This window comes from Aotus nancymaae, unplaced genomic scaffold (assembly GCF_030222135.1).
Source record: "Aotus nancymaae isolate 86718 unplaced genomic scaffold, 86718_ANA_hifiasm-v0.15.2.pri h1tg000046l, whole genome shotgun sequence".
Lineage (NCBI taxonomy): Eukaryota > Metazoa > Chordata > Mammalia > Primates > Aotidae > Aotus > Aotus nancymaae.
In genome coordinates this window covers 22,927,918-22,949,498 of record NW_026988460.1, presented here as the reverse complement: position 1 = coordinate 22,949,498, position 21,581 = coordinate 22,927,918, and the positions used below count along the sequence as shown (strand labels likewise).

Sequence of the window (21,581 nt, the reverse complement as noted above, 5' to 3'; positions counted from 1 at the left end):
GTGCTAAGCACTGACATGTGCTACACATTTGCTCTCTCATCTAAGCCTGGCAACAGCCCTATGACATAGGCATCATTTTGCCAAATTTGCAGTAGAGAAGGGTGGGCAACCTGTTAGTAAGTTAAAAAATAGAAATGAACAAATCCTAAACTTGCCCTTACCATATCTGTACATTGAGAAGAAATTTTCCTCATCACCACCCCCACGACACCACGTTGTATGAGTTCGTGTACTGGTGTCCCCAGAGAAAGTTTCCTTAGTACCAGGGCTAGCTCTGAGCAGATGGCCCCATTTCTTCTCTTGAAAACAGCCAGCTCCAGGAATCTCAGAAAACAGAGTCGTAGTCCAAGGTCTCGCACTTGACTGTTGTCTCAATGAGTATGATTCTGCCAGGGAGCCTGTGAGCACTTTGTCCCATCCCTTCCACTTCACCTGCATGTTTGCAGGATCTGCCAGCATGCAGGAGTGCTGGAGATACCTGACTGGCTTGCCTGCCCTCTGTTCCTGCCCTCTGATCAGAAGTGAGTCAGTATTCCTATATCCTGATTTTTATCTTCTCCCTGCACTGCCAGTGTCAAGAGAATGTCTTTTTTCATCTCCAAAATAGCATCTGGTCCATTTGAAGCAGGCTGGCAGTAGGCTGTCTGCCAGCACCCTCATTTCTTGGCAGATAGAAGGCATCCCCCATCCAATTATCTAAAAGTCTCCTTGCCTAATGATTCAGCCAACCCCTCCATCATGAACCCGTCCTGGGAATCCTAAAGTCACCTTGAACAGATCAATAATAATGATGAATGCATATATTGCCTTGAATTCTTACATCATTTATACAAGGTATGGATCATACTGTCATTTAAACAAATGAGGAAACAAGGCCACACAGCCAATGACAAAACAGCTGAGATTCAAACTCTAATTCTCAAGTTTAAGAGGAAGAGTTGAACACTCTCTGGCAACTTCCTTTTCCAACAGGCTGTAGTGAACACTTGGAAAGTGCTGGAGATTAGAGAGCATGACAGCCAAGCGTTCCAGAAAATCAGCCCCGGTGTCATCTCTAGTGTACCTCCACACCTTTGCCCAGGCTCTTCCTTCTGCTTGGGGTAACCTTCCCCTGACTTGCAGCATGGTGCAATAGAACAACCACAGATCTGTTTTGGAATCCTGATTGTACCACCCACAGCTTTACACTCTCAGGAAATTCATCTCATTTCCCTGAGGTTTTTTGCCTCCTCTGTAAAACAGGGCTATCCACTTCACAGTGTTGTCATGAGGATTTGAGCTCAAAGGGCCTAGCATGGTGCCTGACAATTAACAGGTGCTCATGATTTTAACTCATCCTCCCAAATGCAGCTCAGACACCATTACCTCTGGGAAGCCGTCCTGACTGCCTCCCTCCTCTGGCCCTGACATTCGTTCTTTTTTTTCTTCATTCAACATAAATAACTCAATCATACTACTCAGCATGCAATGTTGTGACTGTTGGGTCATGTTCTGTTTCCCCCTCTAAATTGGGCTCTTTCTGAGGTCAGAGATTTTGTCTGAATCATCCCTGAATCTTGAATGCCTAGTCCAGGGTATGGCAGGAGGAAGAAAGAGAGAAAGAAAAGAAAAGAAAAGAAAAGAAAAGAAAAGGAGAAGACAGAATAAAAGTGGAAAAAAAAGACAGAAGGAGAAAACAAGACACAGGAAAACCTGCTCCAAAAATATATCACCTCTCTGTATCCAGGCAGACAGAAAAGCACCCGGTTCTTGCCCACCTTCCTCTGCAAATACCTCCCAATTTCTCCATTGACAGCAGCCAGCAAGACAGGAATATTGATGACCGCCTGAATAGGAAGCCTCAGATGAGCCCCACACCCCGCGTGGGGACAGGCAAGTGCTGAGTGGTAAGGCACAGCTGCAGAAAGGAAAATTCCGTCTGTGCAGCTGATGGGGATAGAGTGCAGCCCCAGGCCTGGTAACAGTGTGTGCAAGCTGTTGGCTGACCGAGCTCCGCCCACCTCCAGCAACAGCAACTGCAGCCCCAGCAACAGCTCAGCCTAGCAGGTGATGAAGGCAGCTGCAGACACAGCAGGAAGGCAGGTAGCTCGCCCAGGTGTGGGCCTGAGCCCCAGAGCTCCACAGAACTGGAAATTGGAGCTCCAAGCCTTGGTCAAAAGCAGCAGGGAAAAGAAGTTCTTTGTCCTGACTCTCCAGACAGTGCTCCTGCCACTACTGAACCATGTGAGGGACTTTTTAAAAGTCTGTTCTAATCCCACCAACCTCCATAGAGAAAAATACCACTTCTTAGCAAGGCATTCATGATTCTCCATACTACCTTTCTAGCTCATCCCCTGGCCTTCCTTGAACTGCTTTTCAGCCATATTCACCTTCTTTCTAGTCCCCAAACAAGGCATCCTCTGTCAGACGTCTGTGCCTTCGCGGATGCTCTTCCCTCTTCCTGGCATGCACTCTGTCCATGCCCTGCTGTCAGATTCAGTTTCCCAGAAACAGACTCTAAGACCAGGATTTGAGTGCAAACACAGATATACTTTGTTTTATGTACTTCATTGTATTGTGCTTTGCATATATCACATTTTTTATTAATTGAAGGTTTTACGGCAACCCTATGTTGAGCAAGTCTATTGGTGCCATTTTTCCAACAGCATGTGCTCACTTCATGTCTCTGTGTCACATTTTGGCAATTCTCACACTATTTCAAACTTTTTCATTGTTATTATATCTGTTATGGTGATCTGTGATCAGTGATCTTTTTTTATTTTTATTTATTATTTTTTATTTTTTGAGACAGAGTTTCGCTCTTGTTACGCAGGTTGGAGTGCAATGGCGTGATTTCAGCTCACCGCAACCTCCGCCTCCTGGGTTCAGGCAATTCTCCTGTCTCAGCCTCCTAAGCAGCTGGGATTACAGGCACGCGCCACCATGCCCAGCTAATTTTTTGTTTTTTTAGTAGAGACGGGGTTTCACCATGTTGACCAGGATGGTCTCGATCTCTTGACCTCATGATCCACCCGCCTCAGCCTCCCAAAGTGCTGGGATTACAGGTGTGAGCCACTGCGCCTGGCTGATCAGTGATCTTTTTAAAAAATACATTGGTCCTGAGAACATATGCCTCCATCAGTGATCTTTGATGTTACTATTGCAGTTGTTTTGGGGCACCACAAACTGCACCCATATAAGAAGATGAATTTAATCAATAAATGTTGTGTGTCTTCTGACTGCTCCACTAACCATTCCTTCTTAGCCCATCTCTCTCCTCAGGCCTCTCTATTCCCTGAGACACAGCAATATTGAAATTAAGTTGATAAATAACCCTACAATGGTCTCTAAGAGTTGAAGTGAAAGAAAAAGCATGAATTTCTCACTTTAAATCAAAAGCTAGAAATGATTAGGCTTAGTGAGGATGGCATGTCAAAAGCTGAGACATGTCAAAAGCTAGACTTCTCCCACCAAATAGCCAAGTTGTTAATGCAAAGGAAAAGTTCTAGAAGGAAATTAAAAGTGCTACTCCCATGCATACAAGAATGATAAGGAAGTGAGACAATCTTATTGCTGATATGAAGAATATTTAAGTGATCTGGATAGAAGATCAAACCAGCCACGACATTTCCTTAAACCAAAGCCTAGTCCAGAGTAAAATCCTATCTTCAATTCTATGAAGGCTGAGAGAGGTGAAGAAGCAGCAGAAGATAAGTTGGAAGCTAGCTGAGGTTGGTTCATGAGATTTAAGGAAAGAAGCCAACTGCAGGACATGAAAATGCAAAGTGAAGTGACAAATTTTGATGTACAAGCTACAGCAAGTTATCCAAACAGTCCAGCTAAGATAATTGATGGAGGTGGCCACACTAAATAAAAGATTTTTAATGTAGACAAAACAGCCTTCTACTGGAAGAAGATGCCATCTAGCACTTTCATCGTTAGAGAGAAGTCCATACCTGGCTCTAGAGTTTCAAAGGACAGGTTGACTCTGGTGTCCAGGAAGAATGCAGCTGGTGATGTTAAGTTAAAGCCAATGCTCATTGACCATTCCAAAAATCCCAGGGCCCTTAATAATCATGTTAAATCTGCCCTCTGTGCTCTACAAATGGAACACCACCACCTGGATGATAGAATATTTGTTTATAGCATGAGGTGCTGAATATTTTAAGCTCACTGTTGAGACCTACCACTCAGAAAAAAAAAATGACTTTTCAAAATATTACTGCTAATTGACAATGCACCTGGACATGCAAGAGCTACAGTAGAGATGTACAAGGAGATTAATATTGTTTTCAAACCTGCTAACACAATATCCATTCTGCAGTCCATGGATCAAGGAGTCATTTTGACTTTCAAGTATTACTATTTAAGAAACATATTTTGTAAGACTCTACCTGCCATAGACAGTGACTTCTCTGATGGACCTGGGCTAAGTAAATTGAACACCTTCTGGAAAGGATTCATCATTCTAGATGCCATTAAAAACATTCATGATTAATGGGAGATAAAAATGTCAACATTAACAGGAGTTTGGAAGAAGCTGATTCCAGTCTTCATGGATGATTTTGAAGGCTTCAAGGCTTCAGTGGAGGAAGTAACTGCAGATGTGGTGGAAATAGCAAGAGAGCTAGAATTAGAAGTAGAGCCTGAAGATGTGAGTGAATTGCTGTAATCTCATGATCCAATTTGAATGGATGAGGAATTGCTTTTTATGGATGAGCAAAGAGAGTGGTTTCTTGAAATGGAATCTACTGGTGAAAAGGCTGTGAACATTGTTGAAATGACCACAAAGAATTTAAAATATTACATATACTTAGTTGATGAAGCAGCAGCAGGGTTTGAGAAGATTGTTTCCAATTTTGAAAGAAGTTCTACTGTGGGTAAAATGCTATCAAACAGCATCATATGCTACAGATAAATCTTTTGTGAAAGAAGAGTCAATTGATGTGGCAAATGTCATTGTTGCTTTATTTTTAGTAATTGCCACAGCCACCCCAACCTTCAGTAACCACCACCTTGATCAGTCAGCAGCCGTCAACGTGGAGGCAAGACCCTCCACCACAAAAAGATTACAACTTGCTAAAGTCTCAGATAATCATTAACATTTTTAGCAATATTTCAAAATTAAAGTATATACATTATTTTTTAGACATAATTCTATTGCACCTTAACAGACTACAGTATAATGTAAACATAACTTTTATATGCACTGGGACACCGAAAAATTCATGTGACTGACTTTATTGCAGTGGTCTGAAACAGAACCCACAATACCTCTGAGATATACCTATTGTTGGCTTAAGAGGCAATCCCCAAAAGTGCCACTGGGATCATGGACAGGTGAGACAGGGAAGGAAAGAAAGCCAGGAAAAGGTGCCTTAGTGAGCCGGTGAACACGTTGGGCAATTGGGGTCCAATCCCACTGAGAACCTTGGTAGATTTTGTAGGAATGAAAAAGCAAAGGTATTTATACACCAAATCTCATTCAAGATTGCTTGAGAAGTGCTCTTAGGAACATTAAGTCCCCCAGCAGCTGCCCTGTGCAAGAGCCAGGCACATCCCTGCACCACATTAAGTTCTCAACTAGAGAGTTACAGGGCATTAGTACCATCTGCTACTCTTGCTAATCTAGCTGACTCCCCCCGACATCTTTTAAGGCCCAGCTCAAAAGTCAGTACTTCAATTCCCAAACAAATTTCACAGACCCCTTCTCTACATCCCCAGAGCATGTTAAACCCAATTCTATACTAGTACATTATAGTGACTTTCCGTTTGCCTCACTGGACCGTGAGCTCCTCTAGGGCAGGAAGTATGACTTTATCATTTTTGTGTCCTAGCTCCCAGCACAGGTTGGCACATAGATAGCAGGTGCTCATTAAATATAAATGATGGTTGAGAATGCTAACAAACATTAATCCTGGTACTAGCTGTAGAAGCAGTTAGAGGGGTTTTCTTTGGGGAGCCAAGATCCCATTTTTCTGGGAGGACACCGGATATCTCATCACCTTTCATGAATTGAGGAGAAAATAGTGCCACATCTTCAGAAAGTATAATACTGAATGCTACCTGAATTTCCTCAAGGCCATCAATTGTCAGGGCATCAAAGATAAGTCTATCCAAAGAGTCTCAGATTGAAGCAACATAAGATTTAATATGCCATCTTCTGCCCTGCTGTGGACACCTTGCAATAGATGAAAAGGCATTAGATGCATACAGATTTGTAGTTGTTTATAATATACATAACATCAGCAACCTGTCTTAGTATCCATGGCACCATCTTAGAGGTGCCCTGGTATAATGGATAGAGCATCTCTCTTTCAAAGAGTCTGGTCTTTGCCTGCAAGCTGGGGACAGGAACTGAAACCCAAGTCAAATCAGTTGTGAAGTTTCCCAAGATAGCCTGAGGCAATGCAGCCAGAATGAAGACCATAAATTTGTTGCCAAAACAACACCCAATTAAGAAATAGGAGGGAGAGAAAAAATTCTTTATAATAGCAATTTTAAAAGATGAATTATCCATCAATAAGCTTAACAAGATGTGTGCAAATTCTTTTTGAGAAAAATTAACATTACTAAAGGACACCAAGGAAAATGAACAAAAAAAGGTATATCGTGTTTTTGGATAGAAAGACAACATCATAAAGATGTCATTTCTCCCTAATTAATCTGGCAATTTAAAAATAAAAAAAAAAAAAACAGATTTTCTTTGGGGGGGAAGTGTTGGGGAAAACTAGATAAATTGACTCTGAAATCCATACACAAAAATAAAAAACTGGAAATAGAAAGGAGAATCTGAAAAGGAACAGTAGAAAGAGAGGTTCTGGCTTCACCAGTATTAAAACTGGTATTAAGCTGCAGTAATTTAAAGTATACTTGTGCATCAAGAAACAGATTAATAAGTGGAAAGCTCAGAAATAAACCTAAATGTATCCAGAAATCTACTATAGAATAAACGTGGCATTTCAAATCAGTGGGGAACAAAATTATTTAATAAACATTGGAATAATTGAATAGTTACCATGGGAAAAACTTGTTATGTCCATATCTCACACATTACATTAAAAAAAAATTCCAGATGGATCAAAACCAAACTAATTGAGGAAAATGTAAAGAATTTTGTTTTATAATCTCAGAATAAGGAATAGCTGTCTAAGAATAAGCTATCACAGAAGTCATGAAATTTAAAAATTTATCAATTTGACTACCATAATGTTTCTCCACGGAAAAAAACCTTTACAAATCCAAAGGCAAAAGACAAAATAGGAAAAATACTTGCAATCTATACCATAGGCATAGGACAAATGATGTATTTTTAAATATATCCTTGATATATTAAAAGCATCTACATTTCTACATAAAAAGGAAAAACAGTGTTAAAAGAAAACAAAATGAAAAACAAGTTAAATTTAATAGAGTTAAATTAAAGGTTAACAAATTAAACTTAGACAAATTAAACAGTTTAATTGAACAAAGAATGGCAAATTGGATAGCACCTAGAACCAGAATAGGTTCAGAGTGACTCTGGGGGTGCCACTGGTCAGATAATACTTATGAACAGAAAAAGGAATGTGAATTAGTACAGCAAAGAGAAGCAAGGAAGGAAAACAACTGGATTGGGTATGGCTGGGTGTTTGCCTTATTTGAACTCGGTTTAAACAGTTGGCTGCCTGTGATTGGCTGAAGCTCAGCCACTTTGATTGGCTGAGACTGGGCTACTTGTTGCAAGAGTAGGTTCCAGTCTGTTTGCACATCCCATTAGGCTACAGTTCCCTATGTATGGAGAAACCTTTAGGCCACACTTAGTATATGTAAGAAGGCAGCCTTAGGCTAAACTTAATACTAACAATGTTATAACAAAATAGGTAATGGACATGAAAGAAGGAAATACAAATGGCTTCTAAATCACGCGCAATAAGAGAACTGGATGACTAAGGGAAATTTCCATATGCTCTTTCGAATTTCTAAACTTTGTATCATTTGCCTATACTTCCCAGTTTAAAACACACACACACATACACACAGAAATACAAGCTCAATAAAAAAGAACAAACAAAACTGATTTTTAATAACAGTAAAAGACAGGGTACTACCTGAAATGACAGCTGTGGGCATCTAAGGCATATGTGGAAAAGCAAGTAATAAAAGATGGTAACAGAGAGTTAAAAGAGTTAGAAGCAGGGTGGGGAGCATGTCAATGGAGTAATTCACACAGGCTTTGGGTTCAAGTTCCAGATCCACTTTGTGCTAGCTGTGTGATCTTGGTAATTGCTTTCACTTCTGTGATCCTCAGTGTCCTTATCTGTGAAATGGGGAATAATCATTTTAATGACTTCATAGGGTTGTCTGAGGTCAAAAGAAGTGATACGTGAAAAGTGCTTAGCGCAATTTTTGGCATACAGTGAGCACGTGAAGGGCACCTTGAATGGGCTCAGAAGAGAGTGGGCCTGGTAGTTTAGTGACTATGCAGGATGATCACAGGGTCCTAGACCTCTGACTTCCCCAGCTTTACTGTGAGGCTACGTCTGCATCTCCTGTCTGGCAGTGTCAAAGCCACCTCCTTTATCTCCGAAGATCTGTGAGAAATAGACACCTCAAATCCTCTTTTGCAGTCATTCTCTTTATTTCCCATAGCCTCTGCTACCGAAGAATTAGCAGATTTTTGTTGACTTTCACAGGTCTCTCCCGCCCTGACTTCTCCTGGAAAATTCCATTAAGGTTCCAAATATACTAATCTATAATTGTGGCTCAATTCAGCTTGCAGTAAGAGTTCAGTGTGTGCATTTTGCACTCTGCCATGGCTGTTCCACCCTTTGTCCTGCCAACATGGCCATTCCACCCACTCATCAAATTCCTGCCAGACCTTAAAAGCCAATTATAAATGGTAGCTGATACCCAGAGCGATTCCTCAAGGCCAGTGGATCACTGCTACTATCTGATCCTAAACTATCCCAATCGATCCTATCTCCCTGGTCTAAACTCCTGACTCCATTCCCTGACTTTGATCCCTACCTCTAGCTCCTTCTAAATTGTTGCATCTTGTCTTTCCTCTTAATATTTGGATCTCAGGGCTCCTGAATAATTTTTGATTTGCATAACCATTGTAAAAGTTAGGCACTATATCTTTGCTCCTCATTAAGAAGGACTCAGATAAGGCTTGTCCCCAACAGAATTGTGAAGAAGATACAAGTTTGCCTCTACTGCTTTCCCATTCTGATTTCAGGGCCCCTAATCCAGAGTTGATGCTGCTGCCCCACATGGCACTATTCACGATGCTTTGCTCTGAGTTGACAACCACCAGTACCCTTAAGACACCAGCTGAGAAGGTTTAAGAATGATTTTCCCCATCCTACTAAGGCTGTGGATTTTCCAAGGAGTTCTGAGAGCCAGCAATGCCTGCAAGACCCTGTGGAAACTTTTTATTGTATTGTCTAGCATCCCTTTCCCCAACCTTTTCTTGGGTAGTTTCTCTTATACTGCATTCACATGGCTGCTGTGTTTTGTGTTTTGTTTTGTTGTTTTGCTTTGTGTCTTCTGTTTTTTGAGACAGAGTCTCGCTCTGTCACCCAGACCTAAGTGCAATGGTGTGATCTCAGCTCACTGCAGCCTCAACATCCTGGGTTCAACTGATCCTCCCATCGCACCCTCCTGAGAGGCTGGGACTACAGGCAGGTACCACCATGCCCAGCTAAGTTTTGTATTTTTTGTAGAGACGGAGTCTCACTATGTTACTCATCCCAGCCTCAAACTCCTGGGCTCAAGTGATCCTCCCACCTCAGCATCCCAAACTGCCAGCTGCCATGCTTTGATGTGACTCGCTATCTTGATAGCTAGTTGGTTCACCTGATTCAGCCCAACCCAATCAGTCTTTCCTTGAGAATTTTTTTAAAAGAAAACTAAAATAAAGAATAATAATTAGGAAAATATGTACATCTATTATGTATATATATAAAGAATAATAATTTGTTGTTATGGTTGGGGGAGCTATAAGGTAAAAATACAAGACTTATTCACAATCCTTTTTACCACCTGTGTTGGTTCAGGTCTTTGTTTTATTATTTGGTTTCCTTTGCCTCCATCTCAGCTGGGTCACGACTCTTTCTTTTTTAATTTTTATTTTATTAATTTTATTAATTTCTTATTTGTTTTGAGACAAGGTGTCACTCTGTCACTCAGACTATTATGCAGTGGCATGATCATGGCTCACTGTAGCCTTAATCTCCCAGGCTCAAGTGATCCCAATGCATCAGCCTCCTGAGTAGCTGGAACCACAGATGTGCACCACCACACCCAACTAAGTTTTTATTTTTTGTAGAGACAGAATCTCACTATATTGCCCAGGCTTGTTTCAAACTCCTGGGCTCAAGCAGTCCTTCTACCTCGGACTCCCAAAGTGTTGGGATTACAGGCATGAGCCACTGTGCCCAGCTAGTTCAGGTGTTTAGAGGAACAGGTGCCAAGGTGGTGTTAGACATAAAGATTTCTTAGGGAAACACCTTCAAAGGGTCAAGGGGAAGAAGCAGGAGAAAGGCAGGGAGAGAGCCTCAGACTGTGATGCAGCTCTGACACCTGAAATGAGAGGGGAAAGGAAGGAATATTGGTTAGGAAGAGCCTCAGACTACAGCATAGTTTTAAGAAAATTTTAGCCACGTCTTGGAAAATTGCCAAGCCAGCGTTGTCCATTCAGCCAGGCTTGGTGGTGTGTGCCTATGGTCCCAGCTACTTGGGAGGTTGAGACCAGAGAATCACTTGAGCCCAGAAGTTCAAGACCAGCCTGGGCAACATAGCAAGACCCATCTTTTACAAAATGTGAATTAGCGGACTAGACCAGCAATAGACCCACAGCATATTTAGTCATTAGCCAGAAACGGTGTAGGGGAAATTTGTCCTCAAAAAAATGCTAGTGTGAATCCATTGGGGTACAGGTAGGCCTTTCAGCCCACTCTGCTCCCCACAGCAGGCTCTCTTAAAGGAGTCTAGTGGTCCAGTCATCCAAGAAGCAGACATCAAGACAAAATTCAGTGTGCAAAGATGCTATTAGGTGGAGAGAAAATGGGGAAAGGAGTCAGGGAAGGATGGGAGAACCGTTGGACTGCAATGCAAGTTAAACCCCAGGTGAAAGACAGTGAGAAGGAGCATCCTGTACTACCATGTGGTCCAAGCAAGGCCCAACAACGCTACTGGGGAGTCCTCAAGCCAAAATCGGTCTTGAGAGGGTTCTGGGTCTTCCAGGAATGGGCCTGCCTTCCTATTTCTGACACACACAGTCACTGGCTGGGAGCAGCACATGGAAAGCATCAGCACAAAAACAGGCAATGAATTTCAGCAGCTGGGGAGGGAGGTCCATGAAACTCTGGTAGCTGCAGTTCCCTCAGGCACATTCTCATGGCCACCTCAAGGAGACCTGAGTGATGCATTTACATAGCCTCCTACACTGCCAGGAAGGGGAAAGCTAGCCTGCCACAAGAATGATATCAACATACTGAGCAAAAGGATAGAGAAAGAATCCTGGCACCGAGCCCTGAATACCACTTCTTCCTGAAATCCAGTTTTGCCTGCCTGTTGCGTGGTTTAGCTGTTCACATTTTCCTTGCTGAGCCAATGAATTCCTCTTTTCGCTCACACTAGTTAAAGTTGGGTTTCTGTCATTTGCCCTCAAAAGAATCCTGATAAAGATAGACCTAAAGGAAAAACAAAATGAATGGTGAAATTTTAGCATTGTCACCAGCTATTAGGGGAAATATTTTTGGTCAGGGAATTCAAATCATGTCAACTAACAGGACCTAGGTACTAGGAATACATAGACAAATGAAACTGACATGGCTGTTCCCTATAACAATTGTCAACTGAGGCCAGGCACAGTGGTTCATGCCTATAACCCTAACACTTGGGGAGGATGAGGTGGAAGGATCACTTGAAGCTAGGAGTTCAAGACCAGCCTGAACAACAAAGCCAGACCCTGCCTCTCCAAAATATTTAAAAATTAGTTGGGTATGGTGGTGCATGCCTGTAGTCCCAGCTGCTTGGGAGGCTGAGACTGGAGGATTGCTTAAGCCCAGGAATTCAAAGCTGCAGTGAGCTGTGATCGTGCCACTGCACTCCAGCCTAGGTGACAGAGTGAGACTCCAACTCAAAACAAAAACAAAAAAACCCAATTGTCAATTTAAATTGAATTTGATAGATAACTGGCTGCTTCTTTACTAAACTTTGAATTATTTAAGAGTAGGAACCATGTATTGTATCTCTGATATCTCCAGCATGTGTAATGGCACCTAGCACATAAGTCTCAATAATAGTTTAGATAAATGAGATGGAGTCTCTGTCCTCAATGAGCTCCCAATCTAGTAGTAGAAACAGACATATAAAAACACATGCCTGTAATCCTACTGCTTTAGGGAGCTAAGGAGGGAGGATAATTTGAGACCAGTCTTAGCAACATAGTGAGACTCCATTTCTACAAAATTAAATTAAAAAAAACAATTAGCCAGGTGTAGTGGTACATGCCTGTGATTCCAGCTACTCAGGAGGCTGAAATGGGAGGATCCCTTGAGCTCAGGAGGCTGATGCTGCAGTAAGTCATGACTGCACCACTGCATTCCAGCCTGGGTGACAGAGTGAGACCCTATCTCCAAAAAAAGAAAAAGAAGAAAAATTAAAAATAAAAACTCCAATACAAATAAGTGCCATAACAGAATTTTATCCAAGATGCTATGGAATCAAAGAGCAAGGAGTATTTAGTTCTTCCTTGAGGGATCAGGAAGTGTTTTATAACCAAGCTGGACTATAAGTAATGTGACTACAGCAACAAGAGAAGGGAAAAATGTTCTAAGCAGCAGGAAGCATCTAGAAAGATATCATAGAAGTATGAGGAAGTTTTAGAAACAGCAAAGAGAATTTGTTTACACCACAAGCTTCTGCGTCATATAAACTGAGTCTTATTCGTTAGTGGATATCTAATAGTTAGCAGCAAAGGCCCTGGAACATAGTAGGTGCTCAATACATTTTAAGAATAGTATTTCAAAATAGCTGAAGCTTGGTGGTGTGTCAAGACAGGTGGAGGGAGGCAAGGCAACAAACAAGTTGGAACCAGGTGGTGATAAATAATGATCAAAGAATAATAGTATCAACAATAGCAAGCATTAATCATGTGTTTGATATATACCAGTTTCTGTCCTGAAAACTTCCCATGCATCATCTCATTTAATCCTTCAACAATCGTATGAAATGGGCACTATTATAGTCCCTTTTCTACAGCTAGAAAATGCAGATGCTCGGCTAGGAGAGTGGCTTCACCAAAGTCAAACAAGGAGGCTGGGACAGAACTGGGATTCAAATCTGGGTCTGGCTAATTCCAGAGCCAGCGTCCTTCTGAGGGAATGGGGAGCCATTTAAGATCTGTGTGACACCCTCAAGTGGCACTGCATCTATCACCCCTTTCTCCACCTCTCCGCTATGCAAAGTCTCAGAAGTGAGCTCAGGTATGGTCAGAGCAATATGACAACATTGGATGGGAGAGGCCAAGTCCATCAGGAATGAGATAGGGGTAGATGCCAGCCAGGAAATGGTCTTAAAGGCCACTCTCACACCCATATGTTGAGGACTTGTTCTGCACCAGGCCCTGTGTTCAGCATCTCCGTTACATCCTTTTTATCCATTCTTCCTGTATGCAATCCCACCAGTCACATGGGGATTCTGATGCTCAGAGAAGCGTAGGGTCTTGCTTAAGGCCATTTAGTTAGTTAGTAGCAAAGCAAGAATTCTAACCCAGGTGTTTCTCTTTTTTTCTTTTCTTTTTTTTTTGTAACATGTTTCCCTTTATTATTGACCATTTCTATACATTCATCCATGCTGGGTGGATGACCTTCTCAAGCTTGAATTCCACTTTAGAAATTCAGATTCCTATTTCTGACTCTATCGGACAAGATCCCAAAATGTCCCATTGACTCCAAGTTGGCATTTCCTCCCAGTCCTGCCCCTGCTGCATCACCTTTCCTAGCTTATTCACACAGAGCAGGGCTGAAGTGATGGATTCTGTGATCCCTTTAAGATGCACCCTAACGCCTATGTTTCAGTTTCTCAGGGCCAGGAGGAAAGCGTTTCATATTGCACTTGCCCAGGCCTTTTTGATTCTTAAACCCATGTTCTTCTCACAGTAGAAGACTGCTTTTCTGCAGTTTTTATTTAATCAACTTATTCTTCTATCCCATTGTGGTCATAAAATGATAAGGGGATGTCTCCAGAGTTTGAGGGATTGTGTCAAACCCTAGGTTTTACCAACCACACAAATGCCTGCTAGTGGTCAGGGCCCTTCCCATTTTCTCAGGTTTTTCTCTGTGGTCACCTGAGTAGATAGGTCTGTTGCTGCTCCCCAAGCTGAGCCACAATCTAAGTAAGTTGCTTTAAGAAGGATTTCATCCATAAGATTAATTGAGGAAATTCCCAAACATTAACATCTTTTACTAGTTTTCACAGAGGAGGAATCGCCCTCTTCCCAATCTGTGTCATCAGTGAAAAAGCACTCGTTTATCTCTGTTTTAAAACCTGAAGTTCTGTTTAAATGTGTTCTTTAAAGTTATGCTCTGATAAGCTTGGATCTATAAATGAAAGCTCTCTGGCTGAAAAAAAATTTGGTAACAACTTCTAAGCTAGCTGTCAGAAAATGTGGTAATTGGAGAAAAAAATGAGTTTGAGACATCAGTGCAATCACACCATTATGTAAACTGTTTTTTTTTTCTCCTTCTGCTTCATCCAGAAGTGGGAAAGGACCCCTTTAGGAGAAAGAGTGTGGCAGAGACCTCTCTTGCCAAACAAGAATGCCAAGAAGGACAACTGAGGCTGCTCACTAATGATCATCCTGTAGTGACTAACAAGAGGGGATGTGAATCAGAGAAGCCACTGGAGGTTGAGATGTCTCTGGAAGGGCGTTTAATGTCAACCAGTTTGAAGCATGTCCAGCATGGATAAGCTCTAGGAGGATTTAATGTTAGAATAAATTCAGAGCATTTCAAAAATATCATCTGCCCAGCAACCAAGTCAATTCTTAGTTCTGGCTCTTCCTGTCTTGCCCCATCTGATAGCAGCTTATGTTAAAAGCTAAGGCTCAGTGGGGGAAAAGTGACCTGCTTGAGGTCACAGAACAAGGAGGTGACAGATTCAGGTCTTATTCTCCAAGCTGTTTGTAGCTGTTCTCCAAATCTACATTGTATTTGTAAATGTTCTTAAGGAGAAAAATTAGGTCTAGTTGATGTCATCTTTTGCTCTATTCAAAACAAAAGTTTATCATTAACCCCAAGAGTCTCCCTTTAGTCTAAATCAGTTCTTCAGCAAAGTAGTTAAAGAGATGGTTTGTCACTGAGGTTCTTAGATTTTCCTACCCCAACCCATCCCACTTTTTTATTTTACCTTTTTCCTCTTCCTCTTGCCCTAAAACTCATCTCAACCTTCTTCTGTTCTCTGGCCTCATTCCCTCTCTCCAATTAAAACGTACTTTCAGAAAAGGGTGCATATATCCACACTGAAATGCTTGAGCAACTACATTTTAACAAGGCGATATGAATGGCTTAAGTTAGAGGAATTAATATTTAATGGTAGAATTTGAGAAACTATCTAACAATGAAAATAATATCTTAATAATAACAGTCTTCCCAGGGCGCACAAAGTCATTCCAACAAGGAACCACCTATATATATTATGAATCAGATCAATTTCACCAGCTTTATAGATTTGGGCCAGTTTCAGTAAGAGGCAGTACAGTGCATCAGAAACCACACTGGCCCAGGAATCATCTGAACTTTGTTTTTCTCATATGTAAGTATTAGAGGTTGTACCTTAGGGTCTCATGCTTAACATTGGTAGAATTCAGTGATGGATTTTTAAGGGTGATGACTCTGCAAGCAATCAAACCTGGATTAGGATACCTTCTCTGTCACTCATTCACCATTGGGGTGGCAGGGGGGAACTTGGCGAGTCACTGACCCTCACAAGTCTTATCTTCCTCATCTGTATAATGGGTATTACAAGTGCCTACCTTGAAGTGTTGTGAGAAATTCAACAAGATGTATGTTGCATGAAAGGGCTTAATAAGTATTAGTTATAATCATCCTTCAGTTAAAAGGTGATCAACTCTTCCTCAAGCAGCAGCCTGTCATCTGTTGGGTGATATTCTTTCAATAAAGTTGGGGAATGAACCTTTCAATAGTGTTACTGGATTCTCTAAACTAACTTCGGAGAGAAATTTATGTCCAAAATCTATTATGAGGAAGGAAAATGATTTCTTTCTTAAACAAATGGAGCTTTAATATTCTAATTTTTCACTCTAGCATTTATGAGTCACTGAAATTAATTGGGCTCAGTATTGAAAGAAACATATTATCTGAAAGCTGTAGTTTTCATAATCAGCTCTCTGGAAAGTATTTTTAAAGAGAAATCAGTATGTCACACTTGGTCAGCATTATAACATAATTAGTTCTGAAATTAACAAAGAGAAAAAAAATACCACATTTTACTAAGCCTTCTTAGTAATAAAGTTGGATTCTAGTTAATGGAAATTCTAGTCCCCCTCACAGTTGGTGCAAATCACACCCAAGAAACTATATAAAAATGATGTGTTTTCTTCACCAAAAGTTAAAATGTTTATCATATTTTGAAACATCCCTTTACTCACCTGAGCTCCTTGCAGTGTTATTGATTTCTTTTGTATTCCCTTTCTTTAATGTACAAGTAAATGCAGATTCTTTATCAAAAATACAGATCCGCAAAAGAAAAAAATTCCCCAAACTCTGCCATCTAGTTACCCAGACCAGATGACTAGAAGGTATCCTTGATTTCTCTGCAAATCACAACACATTGGAGCAATCACCTAATCTTGTTAGTTCCACTTCTTTAGTAACACTGGAATCTGGAATCTCTCCATCCTATGGCCTCCCTAACCTAGGTCAAGCATTTCTCCTGTCTCACCTAAATCCTTGCTCCTTGAAATGTGATCCATGGGCCAGCAGCATTGACATTAACTGATAACTTGCTAAAAATGCAAAGTTGCAGGCTCTTTCCCAAACATACTGAATCAGAATTTGTGTTTTATCAAGTTCTCTGAAGGTGATTCATATGTACCTTAAAATCTCAAATATGCTGCCCTAAACCATGTCAGCTCTAACAAGCTCCCAATGCAGCTCTTCTCATTTATTTTCCTGCCTACAGCCTAGCCTTCTTCCAATCCAATCAATAGTTTGCCAACAAAAGAATCTTTCTAAAGTGTATTTGACAGTATCACTTTCCAGCTTAAAACCCTTCAGCAGTCCCTGGAGTGGATATTTGTTTCACTGGTAGTAATAATAGTAGTTGTTTTTGTTTCTGTTGCTGTTGATTTGGGTTTTCATTGCTTTGGAGTGGTGGTTTGGTTGGCATCCTCCCTAGTTAGGGAAATGCCTGTCCAACTCTTGATGGAAGGCAAAGCTGGCCTCCTTCCACACAGGACTGAAAAACCTACAGATACTCTCTTTGTCAGACCCTTTGGCAACCAGAGCCTTTACACATAACCTTGGTTTGGCAAAGCTGCTGCATCCTCTTGAGATTTTGAATCTGGAGTTGATGATGAAAAGAAACAAACAGAGGAACAGTCCAACACCCAAATTGGGTGTTGACCCTACTTCTAGGGGCAGAAGTGACAGAGGTATGCAGGGCTGGAGGTGTAGGCCATCCAAACCAGAACATCCAGTGTGGAGCAGTGAGAGTGGTGGTATCCTCAGTCTGGTTCTGAGCTTGGTTTTTACCTGTGATTCTGGCTGTTTACATTCCCTATGTTCCTGCCTATTTTTTTTTTTTTTTTTTTTTTTTTTTTTTTTTGAGACGGAGTTTCACTCTTGTTACCCAGGCTGGAGTGCAATGGCACAATCTTGGCTCACTGCAACCTCTGCCTCCTGGGTTCAGGCAATTCTCCTGCCTCAGCCTCCTGAGTAGCTGGGATTACAGGCACACGCCACCATGCCCAGCTAATTTTTTGTATTAGTAGAGACGGGGTTTCACCATGTTGACCAGGATGGTCTCGATCTCTTGACCTCGTGATCCACCCGCCTCGGCCTCCCAAAGTGCTGGGATTACAGGCTTGAGCCACTGTGCCCGGCCTATTTTCTAACCCTGATTCCCTACTCTTGACGGCAACTCAGTGAGCTACCCAATGTGCTTATGTACTTGCTTTTTTTGTTGTTGTTTTTTTGAGACAGAGTCTTACTCTGTTGGCTAGACTGGAGTGCAATGGCGCTATCTCAGCTCACTGCAGCCTCTGCCTCCCAGGTTTCAAGCGATTCTCCTGCCTCAGCCTTCCAAGTAGCTGGGATTACAGGTGCCTGCCACCATGCCCAGCTAATTTTTGTATTTTTAGTAGAGACAGGTTTTCACCATGTTGGCCAGGCTGGTGTCGAACTCCTGACCTCAAGTGATCCACCCTCCTCACCATCCCAAAGTGCTGGGATTCAAATGTACTTTCAATTAATTCCCTTCTTGCTTATGGAATCCAGAGTTGGTTTCTGTTGCTTGTAACTAAGATCCCTGATTGGTAAAGCTAACTATCCATGAAAATCAAGTTGAAACTCCTTAAGCTGGGTTTTGAAGCCCTTCTTTATTTTTATGTTAGTTAAGATTATGGTGTCTGCTAAAATACATCAACTCTCACATCTCAGAAACTTAGCAAATAGATTCCTTCTTGTGTACATTTAGCCCAACATGTGTATTTCTGATTGCCAGGTGGTCCTGTAAGTGGTGGCTCAAGAACCCAAGTTCTTTCGATTTTGAGGCTCTTCCCTCTCCACCAAGCCTCCATAATGCTGGTCTGCATCAAGCTGTTGTGAATAGAAAGAATATAGCAATCTTTAGCTGTGACTATAATTAGGTGTAAAGGCAGGTAGGACAGGTTATTGGGGCTGTGGCTGAGAGAATGCTACCAAATTGTAGGGCAAGACAGCTGAAAGCATATGGTAGAAATCTAGCTCTGTCAATCAAGTCTGCTTTAAGTTACAAATAACAGAATCCTCCTCAAAACCATTGTAAGCCAGCCAAAGAAAAGGAAAGAAATGTAAGAATATAACAGCATGTTTAAACACCCATGGTATTTATTGCCCTATGGCCAGTCATCCTTTCTCTGATGATAGCACCATCATTTTCCTCTGGGGAGCCATGTTTCCCTGCTCTCAGCTCATGTGATTCAGGTGGAATCAATCCCAACCCCTGAATCACATCTGGCCAATCAAGTATTTCATTTCCTCAAATACAGTAAATAGCCTTAGATTTGGGAATGGTGACCCAAGCCAACCAGTGGTTCAATGGTGAGACCTTCTTTGGAACTTCTAGACTCTCTGCCTGGCATGAAAGTGTAAGAATCTATGCATGGGACCTCCAGCAGCCATATTTCTATCATGAAGAAGGAGCTTGCCTGATGCTGACACCAACGCAGAAGAAAGTAGATCCAAGAAATAGAGACGGGTTCCTGACAACACTGAGCATTGGATCCAGCTAAGGCTGAAGCTGTGTTATTTTTAGCTGTGGATTCCTTTTCATTTAAGCCAATAGAAGTCATGTTTCTATCATTTATTTCCTGGAGTCTTAACTAATTGAGGCAAGAAGTGTAACCAGGGAATCCAGAAAGCCAGTCCTTTGCTCACATTTATCTGTTTCTTTCTCTATCTGCCTAATTCTTTCTCTCTACACCTACAGAATGGCTTTTTTGCTATGTGTATACCATTAATAACCACCCCACAGCTGCCAAGTTTATGTCTTCATTTTGAGTGACCAGCAGAAACTATCTGTTTCTTAAATACAATTCCAAATTTCTGGGAGAGAGAATCTGAGTGATCCCCCTCAGGTCAGCTATCCAATCTTGATCCATTCAGCTATGGCTTAGGGGGTTTTGGCAATTTACATAACTTTCTTGAGTCTCAGTTTTGTTATCAGAAAAATAATAGTACCTACCTTATAAGTTTGTGGGTGAGGAGTAAATGAGAATGTGCACATAAAACTCTTAACATGGCAGGGCGCGGTGGCGCACGCATGTAATCCCAGCACTTTGAGAGGCAGAGGCAGGAGTTCGAGACCAGCCTGGCCAACATGGTGAAACCCTGTCTCTACTAAAAACACAAAAGATTAGCCGGGCATGGTGGCGCATGCCTGTAATCCCAACTACTCGGGAGGCTGAGGCAGGAGAATCCCTTGAACCCGGGAGGCGGAGGTTGCAGTGAGCAGAGATCGTGCCACCGTATTCCAACCTGGGCAAGAAGGGTGAAACTCCGTCTCAAAAAAAAAAAAAAACTCTTAGTATAATATCTGGTGTATAGTAAATAAACAACAAATGTAAGCCATGAAATGGTATTTCATTGGTAACCACGGTATTTCTCTGTCCTCGGTCTCCTTAAATTCTGCCTGATGTTAGGGGTGGCTTTGAGCCTGCAGGGATGGGTGACAGGGATCTCAGCTGTGGGTATGAGAAGGATCTGGAGGCAGGAAGCAAGGCAGGTGATTGCAGTGATACAGGATTCCCGCCAGAAGCAGCTCTGTGTGTGCTGAAAGAGCAAGAGAGAATGCTTGATATTCAGCCAAAACATTCCTCCTTCTGGCTAATGGAGGCTCATTGAAATAAGCTCTTCTCTCCCAAACTGATGCTGCTATCTTCAGAGAAATTCTCAAGCAGCTCAGCCCCATCATCTTCTTTTCCTTCAGGGTTGTCTACACTGGTGAACAGAGTGGAGAATTCAGAAAAACTCATGATGGTAGAACTGGAAGCATTGAATCTTTGCAACAGCACCCTGAAATAGATCTCCCCACCCACCGTCTCCTTTAACAAATGAGAACACAGAGACTCAAAAGGATTAAGTGACTTGGCTGAGGTCTCAGAGCAAGTAAGTGGCAGAGCCATAAGGTAAACCCAGATCTGTTGGACTCCAATCACATGTTCTTTCATTGAGCCATACCTGATTTTATAGTCTCAAGATTCACCTCTAAACACTCCCCTGCTAAACAAAAAATCCACTACTGTCATGACCATTCTCATTTCTCACTTCTCATACAAATGTTACAGGCCACAGGCCACCTGATGGAGCAGAGGGTAATTGTGGAGAAATTGGACAAAGGAGGTAAGTTCAGAAAGGCAGCAGGGGCTGGATTTAAGGAGTTGGCCTCCAGGCTGTGGTTAGAGCCCATCCATCTTTTACCACCAGCTGGAGAAATCTTAAGTGGTCTTGTCCCTTCATTTCTGGGTGGCTTTGGAGACAGATTGCCCAGATTCACATCTCTTCCTGCTAACTGGTTGTATTGCCTTAGCAAGTGACTCAGTTTCCTCACGTGTAAAATGGGGGTTGTAGTGGATTGCATGGTGACCCCCAAAAAGATATGTCCACATCCTAATCCCCAGAACCCATGAATGTGATCTTATTTGAAAAAGGTGTCTTCACAGATGTAATTAAGTTGGGGAACTTAGGATAACATCATCCTGGGGCCAGGCGTGGTGGCTCAAGCCTGTAATCCCAGCACTTTGGGAGGCCGAGGCGGGTGGATCACGAGGTCAAGAGATCGAGACCATCCTGGTCAACATGGTGAAACCCCGTCTCTACTAATACAAAAAA

The 21,581-nt window shown here is 41.9% G+C and overlaps 1 pseudogene; it reads left to right on the top strand.

Annotated features, from left to right (window-relative positions):
• Positions 1-3,319: 3,319 nt before the first annotated feature.
• On the top strand, positions 3,320-9,308 carry LOC135268892 (tigger transposable element-derived protein 1-like; annotated as a pseudogene).
• Positions 9,309-21,581: the final 12,273 nt, after the last annotated feature.